This window comes from Saccoglossus kowalevskii, chromosome 17 (assembly GCF_978046115.1).
Source record: "Saccoglossus kowalevskii chromosome 17, keSacKowa6.1, whole genome shotgun sequence".
Classification (NCBI taxonomy): domain Eukaryota; kingdom Metazoa; phylum Hemichordata; class Enteropneusta; family Harrimaniidae; genus Saccoglossus; species Saccoglossus kowalevskii.
Genome location: NC_140657.1, coordinates 2,993,443 through 3,007,300, shown reverse-complemented (window position 1 = coordinate 3,007,300; position 13,858 = coordinate 2,993,443).

Below are 13,858 nucleotides of genomic sequence, written 5' to 3'. Positions count from 1 at the left end.
AATTAAAAAAATAACATATCCTAACTATAGTTTGTACCGGCGAACGCCGCCATTTTCGTTGTTTGTAAACAATGAGTTGAACGTTTGACCCCATGATGCGTTGTGTCGTCACAGGAAGCGCTGCCCCAGCACAGACCTGTGTCATATGGCGCCTTACTAGCCGATTTTGGCTAAAATAGCGCTCCACAGCCTCTTCACACTAGTGTTTATACACGGAACTTGATAAGTGGTTTTTTAATCACGTATGCTAGTGAAATATTGTTTAGTGAGTGAAATATTAATGTCATTAATAATTAAATCTTCGAAACAACAGAAACTAACACATAATAACGATAATCATTTTTTTAAGTTCGAAAGTACTTGCGTAATTTCCGTTTTCAACTAGTTCGAAAATGGAACGTCCTTGAACGCGATAAAATCACGCGTAGAACGCCTTCCGAAACAGACACTAGTAGCTTAAAATTATTGCAAATTTGCGTAATTTGGGCCCAGCTTGTTCTTACAAGTTTTCTAAGTTTCATTTATTATTATTTAGTAAAGTCCCTGAAACGATTTAATATATCCGTAAAATGCGTGGCCATCGACGATTGACTTCGAAAGGTTCGGAATTTTGAACAAACTCCCGGCACACCTTGCTTCAGATCGGTGTAGAAGACGCCGACCTGCAGCGTCAACGCCCATGATGACCCAATTTCTGTACTAAAACTATGTTGTTGTTTTTGTATAGTGTGGTGTTCTGAGCGGGAAATCGACCCAGCCTTCGAAATGGTGGAAGCTGTCAAAAATATTGAAGTATTGAAGACGGGAAAGAACACAGCATAAGAAGCTACGCTGGAATTCGAGCAGTAATCCATCGCCACATAACCAATGTACCATTCAATCGCCCCATTAACATTATCAAAGATAGGAAATTCCAAACTGCCAATAATGTATTTATAGAGAAAGTAACAAGTTTGAAGCGGGAGGGGAAAGATAAAATCCAACACAAAACAACCGACAAAACGGTTATCAGTGCGGGAGACATGAGTAAGATGTTTACCAGCGGGACACTGTCCGACCGTGACCCGGTGTCCCTTTTACGTTTGGTGTGGTTTATTTAATGTAGAGTTTTTTTCTTTTGCCGAAGGGGACGGGAGGGTCTTCGGGATTTACACAAAGAGAGTTTTGTTTTAATGAAAGATGACAGGGGATGGGATTATATCACTTTGGCCTATTTGGAAGCAACCAAAAACCACCCCGGGGATTTGAAGGATGACTTTGAATCAGAGAAACGGATGTAGAAAACAGACTTCCCACTTTGTCCTGTTACGGCCATTCTAAATTATACAAGTAAGCTTCACTCAAGCAATAATGCTTTTTTCCATCGGCTTATTAGTAATTTTACAGGAAGGGAAACTACTTGGTATACAAACGCTCCTTTGGGTCACAATACTTTGGGGGAAATGATGAAAAAAATATTAGCGGCCGCAGAGTTGAGCAGGCTGTACACTATCAACTGTGTGAGAGCAACCACTATAAAATCATTGAACGACGCTGGAATACCAACACGTATAATCATGAATTTACGTGGCCATCGGAATGAAGAGAGAATCAGGAGTTACTGTCGCGACAGTTCTAGTGAACAAAAACGTCAGTGTAGTCACTGTAGTGACATTTCAATGTCAAAAGTTAGTGTTCCTACCGTCGATGAGCGTGGTAACAATGACCTTCCGATGGCACCCAGTTCCATCGTCGTTCGGCCGTTAACATCGGGCATGGCTCAAGTACAGTGTCAGAGAAATGTCTCCACAAGTGAAACGGTATGCTCAAGCTCAGTCGCCACAGAAAATTTCGGAGGCTCTGTATATGTGTATCCTAGCAATTATATTTCTCCAAAACCAATCAACCAAATCCTCGAAAACGACAATTTGAAAAATTTCAAACCACCATGTTCAAATTTACCACTCTTAACATTTTTTAATGTATTAATCCGCGATATTTATAATGCCGATTCATGTTTATATTTTTTCTGTTTTATATTTGTATAAACCTTTTCTATTTATTAACGATGTATTTTAAGTAATAAACATTTGCAATTTTATTATAATCTCTTTTATCATTTCATCTTGGAATTACATACCTGTGCGAACGTGTCTCGGAGTGATTTATATTCTCGAGGCGGACATCCGGGCATTTTCACCGCAACCATGGCAACCATCATGCTGAAAACAAAGGCCGAAAACTCTCAGAACACGGTACTTTGGGATAGTTGTTGAGACTCCCTTGAACAGTGTAACAAGAATACCCCTGCGTGTGTAACGCATATAAATTTGATTGTTCGGGTATACTTCAAAGTTGAGTTCCTGTTGTTTTCTCGAATTTTCACCGGCTCTTCGCTCGGTCTTCCGCGTTCCTCGTCAGCGCGCACAGAGCCCATAGGAATACGTGGTACATTGGTGCGCGTCTCAGCAACGTGGAACGTCTTGTGAAGTAACTCGGCCTCCGAGGATTGAAAGAGTGTATGACGAGGCCCCTGAACGTGGTTATTCATACCTCCCCCATACTTCGTTTCGGAAAGATGCTGTATTTCTATTAAATAATCAACGTTGTCATATTATAATGAGGTTATAAACGGTACGTAAAACCTCTAAATCGTACGATGTGGTCAAGTCATAGTTCAGTCCAATGGCGGATCCAGAGGGGGTGGGGTGGGGGGCATCCCCCCCAAAACGCATGACGATTCGTATCATCTGGATAACGCATAGCTTCGTATATCTTAAGCGTAGCTTGGACCCCCCCCCCCAATACATTTTGCTGGGTCCGCCACTGGTTCAGTCCAGCTACAGTGTTTACTTTTCTCTAAGCACATTTCTTAAATATTATTGTGTTCGGATATGAGCACAGGGAGCCCAGGAACTCTATAATCAACTGTAGTACGCAGTCTCTATGAGCAAATAGAGAACAAACAAATTGACTCCACTTAGGAATTCCTAACGATTTGCCCGAACGCACTGCACAGTTGGAGGCGTGGCCTGTTCTGAATTTATCAACAACCAATCACAAGACTGGTTACAAACCACTGACAGTTGTTGACATCAATGTTGGTGAAATATATTTCTATGTTACATTCTCTTTATTTGGCAACTCTCGGTTTAATGTTTTTAGGAACTCTGCTGTCTTCAAATCACAATTCCCAACTCGTATGCAATTTAATGCATCCAGTAGTTCTGGGTCATCCTGATGCTGTCTATATACAGTATGCAGAAGAACGTTGTGCTTAAATGTTGGTTTGAAAAGTGGTGACAAAAAGGCATACTGGCCAGGGTCAATATAGTCTGCTACTGGAGGCAGTTGGTAGAAATCCCCAACTCCAATGACTTGCATTCCACCAAATGGTTGGTTGATACCCCTGCAATGCATTGCTAGCTTTGATACAAGATTAAATATTCTGGCACTCATCATTGAAATCTCATCTATTATCAAGACCTTGAGTTGCTGAATTTTACCACATGTTGTCTCTTTTGTATTTTCTATGATGGAATCATACGACTTGTCAGCCAATCCTATACCGAAGTAGTGGTGCACTGTTTTAGCCTTGCCTGGTCCTCTCTCAACATCATACACGCTACAAGCTGCTCCAGAGGGGCACACAATCTGAACTTCATTCTCCTTGTATTTTTTGCAAAGGTCATTATAAATACTTTTGATCATGTGGCTTTTACCACAGCCAGCTGGACCACTAATAAAAACATTGTGACCTGCCAAAGAAATGTCCAGTGCCCTTTGCTGTTCCTGTGATCAATTGGTTTTGAATGGAAATGTGAATATATCTAAATTCATAGTTGCTTGGTACATACAATGTTGTATTTTAAATACTATACAGGTAAATTTGGGCTGCTACCATATGTCATAAAGTCAATGAGCTTGTGACAAAAGGAGTTTTGTTCAGGGGTGATCATTGTTTTGTTATGTCATGGATTGAAAGATAAGAAACACACATGAAACAAAATGATTGAGTGTTGTGCAAGTTACGTACACCACTAGAATTATTGAAATGCATCAACAATAAGTTAGTCGGTATTTCATTCATAACATGTTCAGATCAAACTTGCGTTTATATTTTTAAATCAATGAATATTTGATTGTGTGAAAATCAATGTACTGTAAAATATCTTATTTTTAGCTGGAATTCGCTCAAAAAACTTTTGGGGTATTTTGTATGGAATTTATTTTTACTGACCTTTGACAAGTTGAATGTAAAATATAGGAAAACAGGTATACATGTATTCGCTGGATTTTATTTTCACTGAATCGTTCCGTTGGTGAAAATTACATCCAAGCGAAAATAAAGTATTTTACTGTATTTAAACTTGAATCTCGCAAATGAATGTGGCAATGATCACTGGCCTTTTATTTGTCAATTCTAACCTACTTTCATAATTGACTTGGTCTTTTGGAATTAATAGCAGTGACAGTTCAATATCTAATGGGCTAATACATTAGAGAGTTTCTATACTGAATAATAAAAAGACAAAATGAAGATGCAAAATGTATCCAATTTATTTGTAGTGGGTACGTTTGCCCTTATATTCTTTTGTCAAATTTAATGACCCTTCCTATATGTACTGGACCACCCTTTCAATTTTACACCCATTCATTCCCCTTCCAGGCCCCTTTTTAAAACTCCCAGTCCAATCATACCGAATATTAAAACTAACTGAAATGAAATGAATTTCCTATTTGTGATAAAATAACTTATGTTTCGGAAGAAGAATTGGTATGAGTAGATATATCACGATCAAACAATCATGCTATACATGCACTTATAATACACTTATACATGTAACAAATTAAACAATATGTTTAGTGATGAATTGAATAGCTTTATTATTAATTTTATGTAGTAACAATAACATGACAAATGCATTCAATAAATTTAATTGATTATAATTAGTGACCAAAAACACTTAGATTTAGAAAAGTTAAAAATTAAACACAACAAGAAAATGTGTATAAATATTGTCCTTATATTGACAATACTCAGACAAGTCAACAAGTATACATTTATGCTAGTTACATTGACCAACATACAACAACTTGAAATAAAACCACATGTATTGATTTGAATCACACCTCATAATTTGTTTGCTTGAATATTTCCAAATATTATATTTGTAAAAGGCAATCCCGTAAAAATATGTTAATTAATATTAATAATTTTTACATGACAATTCATAGTGTCAGCAGTTCCACAACAGACAAGGATAATGTACATAATCTATTTATTCCTAAAATTGTCTTAAAAACGTGTATATCATCAAAATATTTAAGAGAAAGTGTAAATGCCCATACTTTGGACTATGATGAGTCATACTATAACAATGCCCACAGAGAACGATAAATCGGCTGTGTAATGAGAACAAATATACAAGATTGGACTTTACTCAAGCTTTGTATTTTATTTGGAACGTACACAATACAAAGCTTGAGTAAAGTTTAAAAAAACAAAAACAAAAAGAAATAACAATACAAAACAACTAACTAAATAACTAACTAAACTAAAATAATTTCATAATCTGAAAAAAAAAATTAGCTAAGTTGGTATAGATACATTTATCATTACTAGAGAAAATCTGCACAAACAAATATTTCTTACATAAATTTTGTTGATTGGGTGCATAAATATACAATGATTTAAGGAACTTATCCCTGTGCCCAGTAATATCATTATGTTTGCAGTGCATTATATAATGTATTTAATTCCCAAGTCATCGTTGTTACATAAATTACATACTCTATTATCTCTATCAGTACCCTGGTAACGGCCTTTCTCAATAGGTAGAAAGTGTGCTGAAATATGGTATTTAGTTAAAGCTATTCTATGATTTTTGTTTTTAATTTCATCCAAATAGTTATCTAACTTATAATTACTTTTAAATGTGTTGTAAGTGCTTAACTTATTATGGCCAATCTTCTTTAAATCATTTCCCCAATATTTAATGTAAATAAGCTTCATCTTCTCTTTGAACAAGTCACAGAAATTTGCTTGACTGATATCTACATTATCCATTTGAGTAATTCTCAACAACTTTTGTATAAAGGTAAACCATTGGTCATGGGTGTAAGCACTGCTTTCTTCGAATGCTGCATTAATGATTGCATTGTGTGTGTTTTTACATGACATTCTTTGATATGATTTCATGACTGTTGTACAAATTTCTACCATAATTGGGTACCGTCCCAACTCCTCTCTACAGGCATTATTTGTTGCCTTCTTATGAACCCCAAGTACTCTTTTGCAGAACTTAACATGAACTTTTTCAATTACCAATTTGTCTGAGAATAATTTTGAAATGAAATTGTCATCATCAATCTCAGACTTGTTAGTTCTTGATCCTTTAAAAGCATTTGTCAAGAACCCACCCCAAACATCCACACCATAAAGTATAATTGGTTTAACTAAAGAGTCAAACAGTTTACTTGCAAGACTTACTGAGTAACACTCATTAGAATTCCATTTTAAATAACTTAAATAAAGCTTTCTGGGCTTTGTCTTGTAACCTCGACGTTGCTTCATTAAATGTCCCATTAGTCTGGAAAATAATGCCAAGGTAATTGTAATTTCATTTATAAAAAACATAAATTTGTCATTAAGATTCTTGCCATTACCATTGAATATCATAATTTTTGACTTTTTGATATGGAGTTACTCCTCGGTTTTTATAAATTGACTTGATAGCAGCATAGAATTTTCCACCTATTCCCAATTGAAGTAATTTATAGAGTAGACCTTCACACCAAACCGAGTCGAATACCTTGGAAAAATCCACAAAACATGAAAACGGTAGTTACCAGACTTTCTAATTTTCTTATTTACATATTTTGTAATTGCACACCTTAGGATATAAATATTGTCAGTGGTACGATGGTTTTTCTTAAAACCAAATTGGTTATCTTTATCTTGCTTAGTTTCTTTTGAATAGTTAGATAGTCTACTGTTTATAATCATTGTGTACAATTTTGATAGGCAACTAGAAATGGCTATCCCCCTGTAATTGTTGCAATCTGCTGGGTTACCAGATTTAAACATAGGAGTAATGGTACTGCAGTTCCACAATGATGGAAATTTTCCTGATTTGAACACTAGATTTAAAAGTTTAGTAATTGAGTTAACAATATAAGTTGCACCATTTTTAAGCATCTCATTTAAAATAAGATCATTACCAGATGCTTTATCTGATTTAAGTAATCTAATGTGTTTTAGCACCTCACAATTTGTAAACTGAAAATCCAGATTGAGATTATTTTCATTTGACTTCTCCATTGTATTGATACTGCCATTAATAGAATTTGGCAAATTATCATCACCTGTACAGAGTTGGCTATTTAAACTCTTGAAATGTTCAAGCCATGAATCTGAAGTAATGCTATCATTACCAGACTTTATGTCATCAAGATTGCCCAATTCCTCTAAAAGTTTCCAGAAGAGTTTAGGATTAGACTGCTTCAGATTCATTCTTTTGTCACACAATAGGCAAAATGTCCCTAGCCCTGCGTACAGTGCTGCGTTGTACTGTACTGTACTGTACTGTACTGTACTGTACTGTACTGTACTGTACTATACTGTACTGTACTGTACTGTACTGTACGAAGACTATAATGTCCTATGCAACGTTTCGGATAGTCTAATAATAGATAAACTTACTCAGTGTCTTCGGTATCCGTAGATCATGCCTTGTTTACAAAGATATAAGTTGATTAGGTGACTGTAACCTCGTCGCCACGGAAGTAAATAATTGAATAACTACTTACTTCTACCGATAAGTTGTTTGAGGATATTTGCATTATTTTTATCGTGTACTATTTTATAAATGTAGTAACGTAAGTATAGCCTGCCAAGAATGTATTTGGACAGGCAAACGTAATTTCAAACTATTGTTATTGAGCGAGGTTAACCGTGTTGTGAACTGTCAGTGGTTTGTAACCAGTCTTGTGATTAGTTGTTGATAAATTCAGAACAGGCCACGCCTCCAACTGTGCCGTGCGTTCGGGCAAATCGTTATGAATTCCTAAATGGGGTCAATTTGTGTAGTTTTCTTGATTTATTCTGCAGATATCGGTAAAATGTAGGTAAGGCTTTGGCGAAATTTGAAGGAGCAACTAATATTCTTCAAGCTGGTATTTTTTTTTAGATTTTATTTTTCATTCTTTTCGTCTGTTTTTTCGAGTTAAAAATTGTGAGCTGGCTGGAGCCTTCATCCCTTGTCTATTTCTTACACTAGATACCAGCCGATACCCCCCCCCCCGCTCATAGAGACTGCGTACTACAGTTGATATTAATTTAACAATAACAAAACTTCGAGTAAAATTCATTGCACTTATACCCGTATTATAATTTCGCAAATGCTCCGATAAATTGCATGTTTCCGCTTTTGTTGACAGACGCACTTTACAATTCTTATAACGAAAGATTAAATACACGATTTCGAGCCGTGCACGTACTTTAATCAAAACAACCTATTGTCATGTTTGATGCATGGTGTACATCTGTAGGAACTGTGTAATTGGTCAAGTCATCAGGTAACGTCAATGACATTTGCATCAATACAAATTATATTCAGAAAATGAAGCTTTCTGAAAATGTATTTCTTGTCTAAGTATTAAATAAATATATACCGTGTTCAAAGATTACGCTTATTATTACAGTTCGATGTCGCAGCTCAACGGGTTTTTGTGGTTTAATAGAAGAAAAAACGTGCACGACAACTGTGACATGCGTTATAACAGAAACGATCTGAATCACTTCAATTTCCATGTAACAAGTATTTCCGGGATATCTTATATTGTGAACATCAAGTTACACAAATTTAGAAAGTGAGTGATTTGTAACTCGGTTTGTTTTCAATCAGCTGAGTAGATTAGTCATTTTACACTAAGAGACCGAAAGAAACACGGCATTCTCTGATACACAAAACAGCGTCTTCAATAGTATGTTTGGACAGACACCATTTACTTTATAACCCAAATTATTGCCAAGTTATACCAGACTCACAACAGCTGCCAAACATTGAATAATTTATTGTGAATTGATTTCTTTACAACTGGACAACTGCAGCAAATTCGATATTTCGTAATCCATGAGTCGATTCTCTTCTTACTGCCACACAAATTCCTCAACTTATTCTATAAACAGAACATTTACGAGTTTATAAGCTGTTATATGAATAACAATTATGACACCATACGAGACTTAACAAAAGAGACAGAAAACACGATGGTGTCCTACTTAACTTTAATTGATGAAAACGATGTTGGTGAAGCATAGCCAATTTAATGCAACTGACCAAAATATGTTTATACGTATTATTCAAATTATTTGTTTACATGTTCTAGATAACCTAAAAGGTATTATGTCCATGGATTGGTACAATTGACTACACGAATACATCATATAAAAGAAATTCGTGAGAATGTAGTGTCGCATACGACTTATTTACCACTTCCGTGTCACTGAGAATGTTCTAGAACCGTACTGTGTCTGGGTGGAATATTCTAGATTTTTTTTAGAAACTGGTTAAATAGGTAATAGAACACTGTAGGAGGCAATAGAAGGTAATTCTAGAACATTCTAGAAATGTGTAGTAAGTTCCAGACTCATTATGTATGCTGATGTAATGGTCTATTTATAGACAGTGGGGGTATATATAGGGGAGTTGTTCAGCACTGAGTTCAGATCGGAGATCTCGTTGAATTGTATTGGAGTTTAAGTATCTAGTCATTGGAGTAGTGGAGTTTTACCGCGTTATTGTACTTGATGTTTGCAGAGTATAATAATACCAGTACCAGTTGAAACCTCATCTGTTGGCTCCGTGTTCGTATTTTATCATCGCCGCCACGGAAGTCTTTCTGTTACTGTTGTCATTTTGGTATTTGAACCATCACACCTGTACTATACCAATTACGGTGATATTACGTTGCGTGTGACATGTAGCATATTTACAGGCAAGCCTGTATATTCAATTGGCTAATTAGTATGCTGGACATAAACTGCTTCGACATTAAATTGAACATTAATTTAATTTGAAATATAGATAATATATTCGTTATTAACTGATGTGATTTACATTCCAAAAATGTTTGAGTAATAAAATAACTAAAATAATCTGTTAATCGGAGCCGGTAAAGTTGTAATAACCCTAGACGCATGGAGCCAGGAACATCCAAAGTTGGCGCCGTATATCATCGAAACCTATTGAGGCTTGCCTACGCTAATTCAGACTACAGTGTAAAGGTCTAAAACAGTTGTTAAATGTGGTGACAAGTTTAGATGATAGAAAGCGTGTACAGTCTTCAAACAAGCCACGCCAACTCAGCAAATGCATGTTCAGCAAAATATTTGTACACACTCCCACCATGTGTAAATTTCTAGGTTGGCTTGTGCTGCGAAGAATTAGTTGCGCATGCTCAATAACGTGAGACGTTTTTCCTGATTGATCACGATGATCAAAACTGCACTAAAATCAGATTGACTAATGATACTTTTCAATAAAATTCTTTGTTTTAATAGAAAACGAACTGTTTGAATCAAAGATACGTGTATAATAATTAAACAACACATGTGTTTTCAATAAAGTAATCAACGTCCTGTTTGTTACAATTAAACTCAATTTCTGCCATTCCGGTGGTACATAGACAAATTTCATTTAAACTTGGTCTGTTCATTAAACATAATGGGTACGAGATACACGTTATTTTTTGCAAATTTATTCCAGATGGCTGATCGTCATTTACGTGTTGGAAATGCATTATGAATGCCAAAGAAAGCATACAAGAAGAAATAAACTGCACACATTTGTGACATGTTTGTCGCATGAGTGTAAATAATTATATATCAGTAATGTTGACAGTCACTAAAAACTAGACGGGACTTTTTCTAGACGAGATGAATGAATGAATTGCTTGAGTGTTTCACGGGAAAACAAATGTCTAATTATAGTATTTATTGTTAAGACATTCGCTGATTATTGCGACCAAGATTATGCCGCCAAACTAAACCCCCAAAAATATGCGCTCATTAGTCAGTAATCAGAGATCCCCCCCTTATATTAGTCTCAACGGTGTTTATTTTCTTTTAAATACTTGCGTCTAGTATAGATTTACACAAATCAGTGACATGGCGTATTCGGTCTCGTCGCTTGAATATATTCTATTATATTCTATCTGATTCCGAATTCATTAAATATTTAACTGTAACATGAACTGTACTTTGAATATAATAGGGCAAAGCCAAATAGATTTCACTTCTGTGTAATTTGAAAATTGTGCTTAAAGATATGAATATATAAAGATCGATTATTTATGATATTTTTTAATTAACTGTGCCGACAGTTTTGTAAACATTAAGGAAGAAGCTTTTAAAAAATGAAATAAAATGAAGAATTATATTCGATATTAAATGTATAAATCCAAAGCGGATCTTGATAGATAAAATGATATAAAAATAATATCTTTTCAACATATAAGACGGTAAGACTGTTTTCTGCCAACACTTTATCTCATTAATCAGAAGAATGTTTTATTCCAGTCCCGTTGAGGCGTAATTAAAAGAATATCTGTATTCTAGCCTTCATTTCCTGATAACAAATACACACTCTTATAATTACGTAGCAATCAAAGTGCGGGCAATAAATACGCATTTGCTGGTAGAAAATGAAGTCCAATTATAATAAGAACCTATGCTACATATTATGAAAACTGACTAAAAACCAAATATCTTTTATTTATTTTTTCAATTCATTATATGCTCAAATAAGATGCAACCTTGATAATAGTGGTAATTCATTTTATTACGCATACGTTATCATCTCTCGTAAATTCGACCTTTACTATAAAAACACAATCAATAACGTGCGATAGTAAATCACCGATTTCACTAATAACTAATTACACAGTTTGTTTGCGTACACCTTTGAAAGAAGATTGCACGAGCGCCCATCAGGCGAGATCTTTCTTTTGGTGATCTCTTGATAGTGACATTTATTTATATACAAATTAGATTTGGTTAAGTTTGCTGACGATGTCTAAAGTGCTGTCTTTATTTGAGAGTAAGCAGTACTTCTACACGGAAGTGCGTCATATCTAATTATGTTAACGTCTGTATTCAAAATAAATATCCGCCCATAGATTATAAAATCAGTTCAAAAAACGTTGGCTATCGACATATTACCAAAATGAAACCGAAATTACGAATTTACCGGAAAAAATCATTATTAATAAAAGAAAAGTGCTCGGATGGCGTGTTGAAAAGATCAAAGCAACATCGATACTTGTTTTTTGTGTTCCGCGAGCGAACAATATCGATAACTCGCGTAGTAATACAACACGCTATCTAAATGTTAGGAATGGCAGACCTTCGGGTGTAATTTGAAGGTAGGAATGATGTTCACTGTAGACACGTCTGTTTCAACAACATCGGCGAATATTTTTATTGAACACTCATTATCTTGAAAATGAAACAAACATGGAATACATCAAATCACAGTATGACATTATAGCATAATAATATATAATAATATGTAAATGTGCTGCTGGTATAATTAATGAACATAATTGTTAAAAGACTTTTAATAATTATAATTGTAAGCACACGTAAGTTTAATTGTAAGAAAAGTTGACATTGGTTATAATGTTTTTTATTGGCAGGGGTAACTAACACTATCACTATATAAAGCTTAGAGGGAAATTACACCAAGTATACGTGTACATATTGTGTTATCTAGGTTTGCTTAAACACTGCATTAAATAAAGACCATAAATGACTTGCGTCACCAATTGCGCTGTTATGTGCACGTTCCTTGATGCGTGGACTTGAAACTAACACTACGCGAATGAAACGCAACATGAGAGTGCTATATTTAATTTATTAAAGTGCGTTGGCTTCAAATCAAGGGATAAATTATCAATTTGTCGTTCGATTATATTTCACACACGTATCTAGCTTACGTGTCAACTCCAAGTATTATCTAATCTACGTTATTGCTTGGCACTTCTTGTGCGCAAATTCACGATATAGTGTCACGCTATATTAGCCATATTAGTATTTATGACGTCATTAATAGCGATAACGTCAATATATATTTAAAAACCTCAAGGGTGAGATGTTTATATTTGAAATTGAGCTGACTTTTACGAACGCCCATGGCTCAAGTAACGATTTTACGTTAGTCGTGTTTTTTGGGGGGAGGGGTGATTAACGTTAATGCACTGCCATGATAAATACAGATGACGTCACATACACGTGGTTATCATAATGCCATGCATAATAAATAAATGAAGAACAGTATAGCGGAATGAAGATAATCAGAAATCGCAATCTAATGGAAATACCTTTGTAAGTGCTTAATATTTCATTAGGGCTGAGAAACGCATGCGCAGATACATGATTATTTTATAAGCTTCTGAAGAAAGTACATTATGCTTGCCAGTGTTTTAACAATTTCAGTTCCAACTTTTGTGGGCTTTCAAATGAATTGAATTTATTTAGAAAATACCCCCCTTGTCCAAAGTAAACGTAGAATATAAAATGTAAAAACATCTTCTACATCTTCTATATTGAATTGACTACGAGCTAAACGAAAATATCATTGGTGTAAGTTGATGGGCAGTGGGCGTTCGTATTTCATGTAAACAACATATTCTCCACTCATTGTTTACGTCACATACAACCTATATCGAACGCGATGTGTCGAGCCGACAACCGTCATTTAATTTTATAATTTAATTTCACCACACCTCACATGCTTTATTTTCTTGCTTATCAACACACAGTTTAGGGCTCCAGGTTAGACGCCCCAAATCTGTCGTATGTATTGTTTGTTGT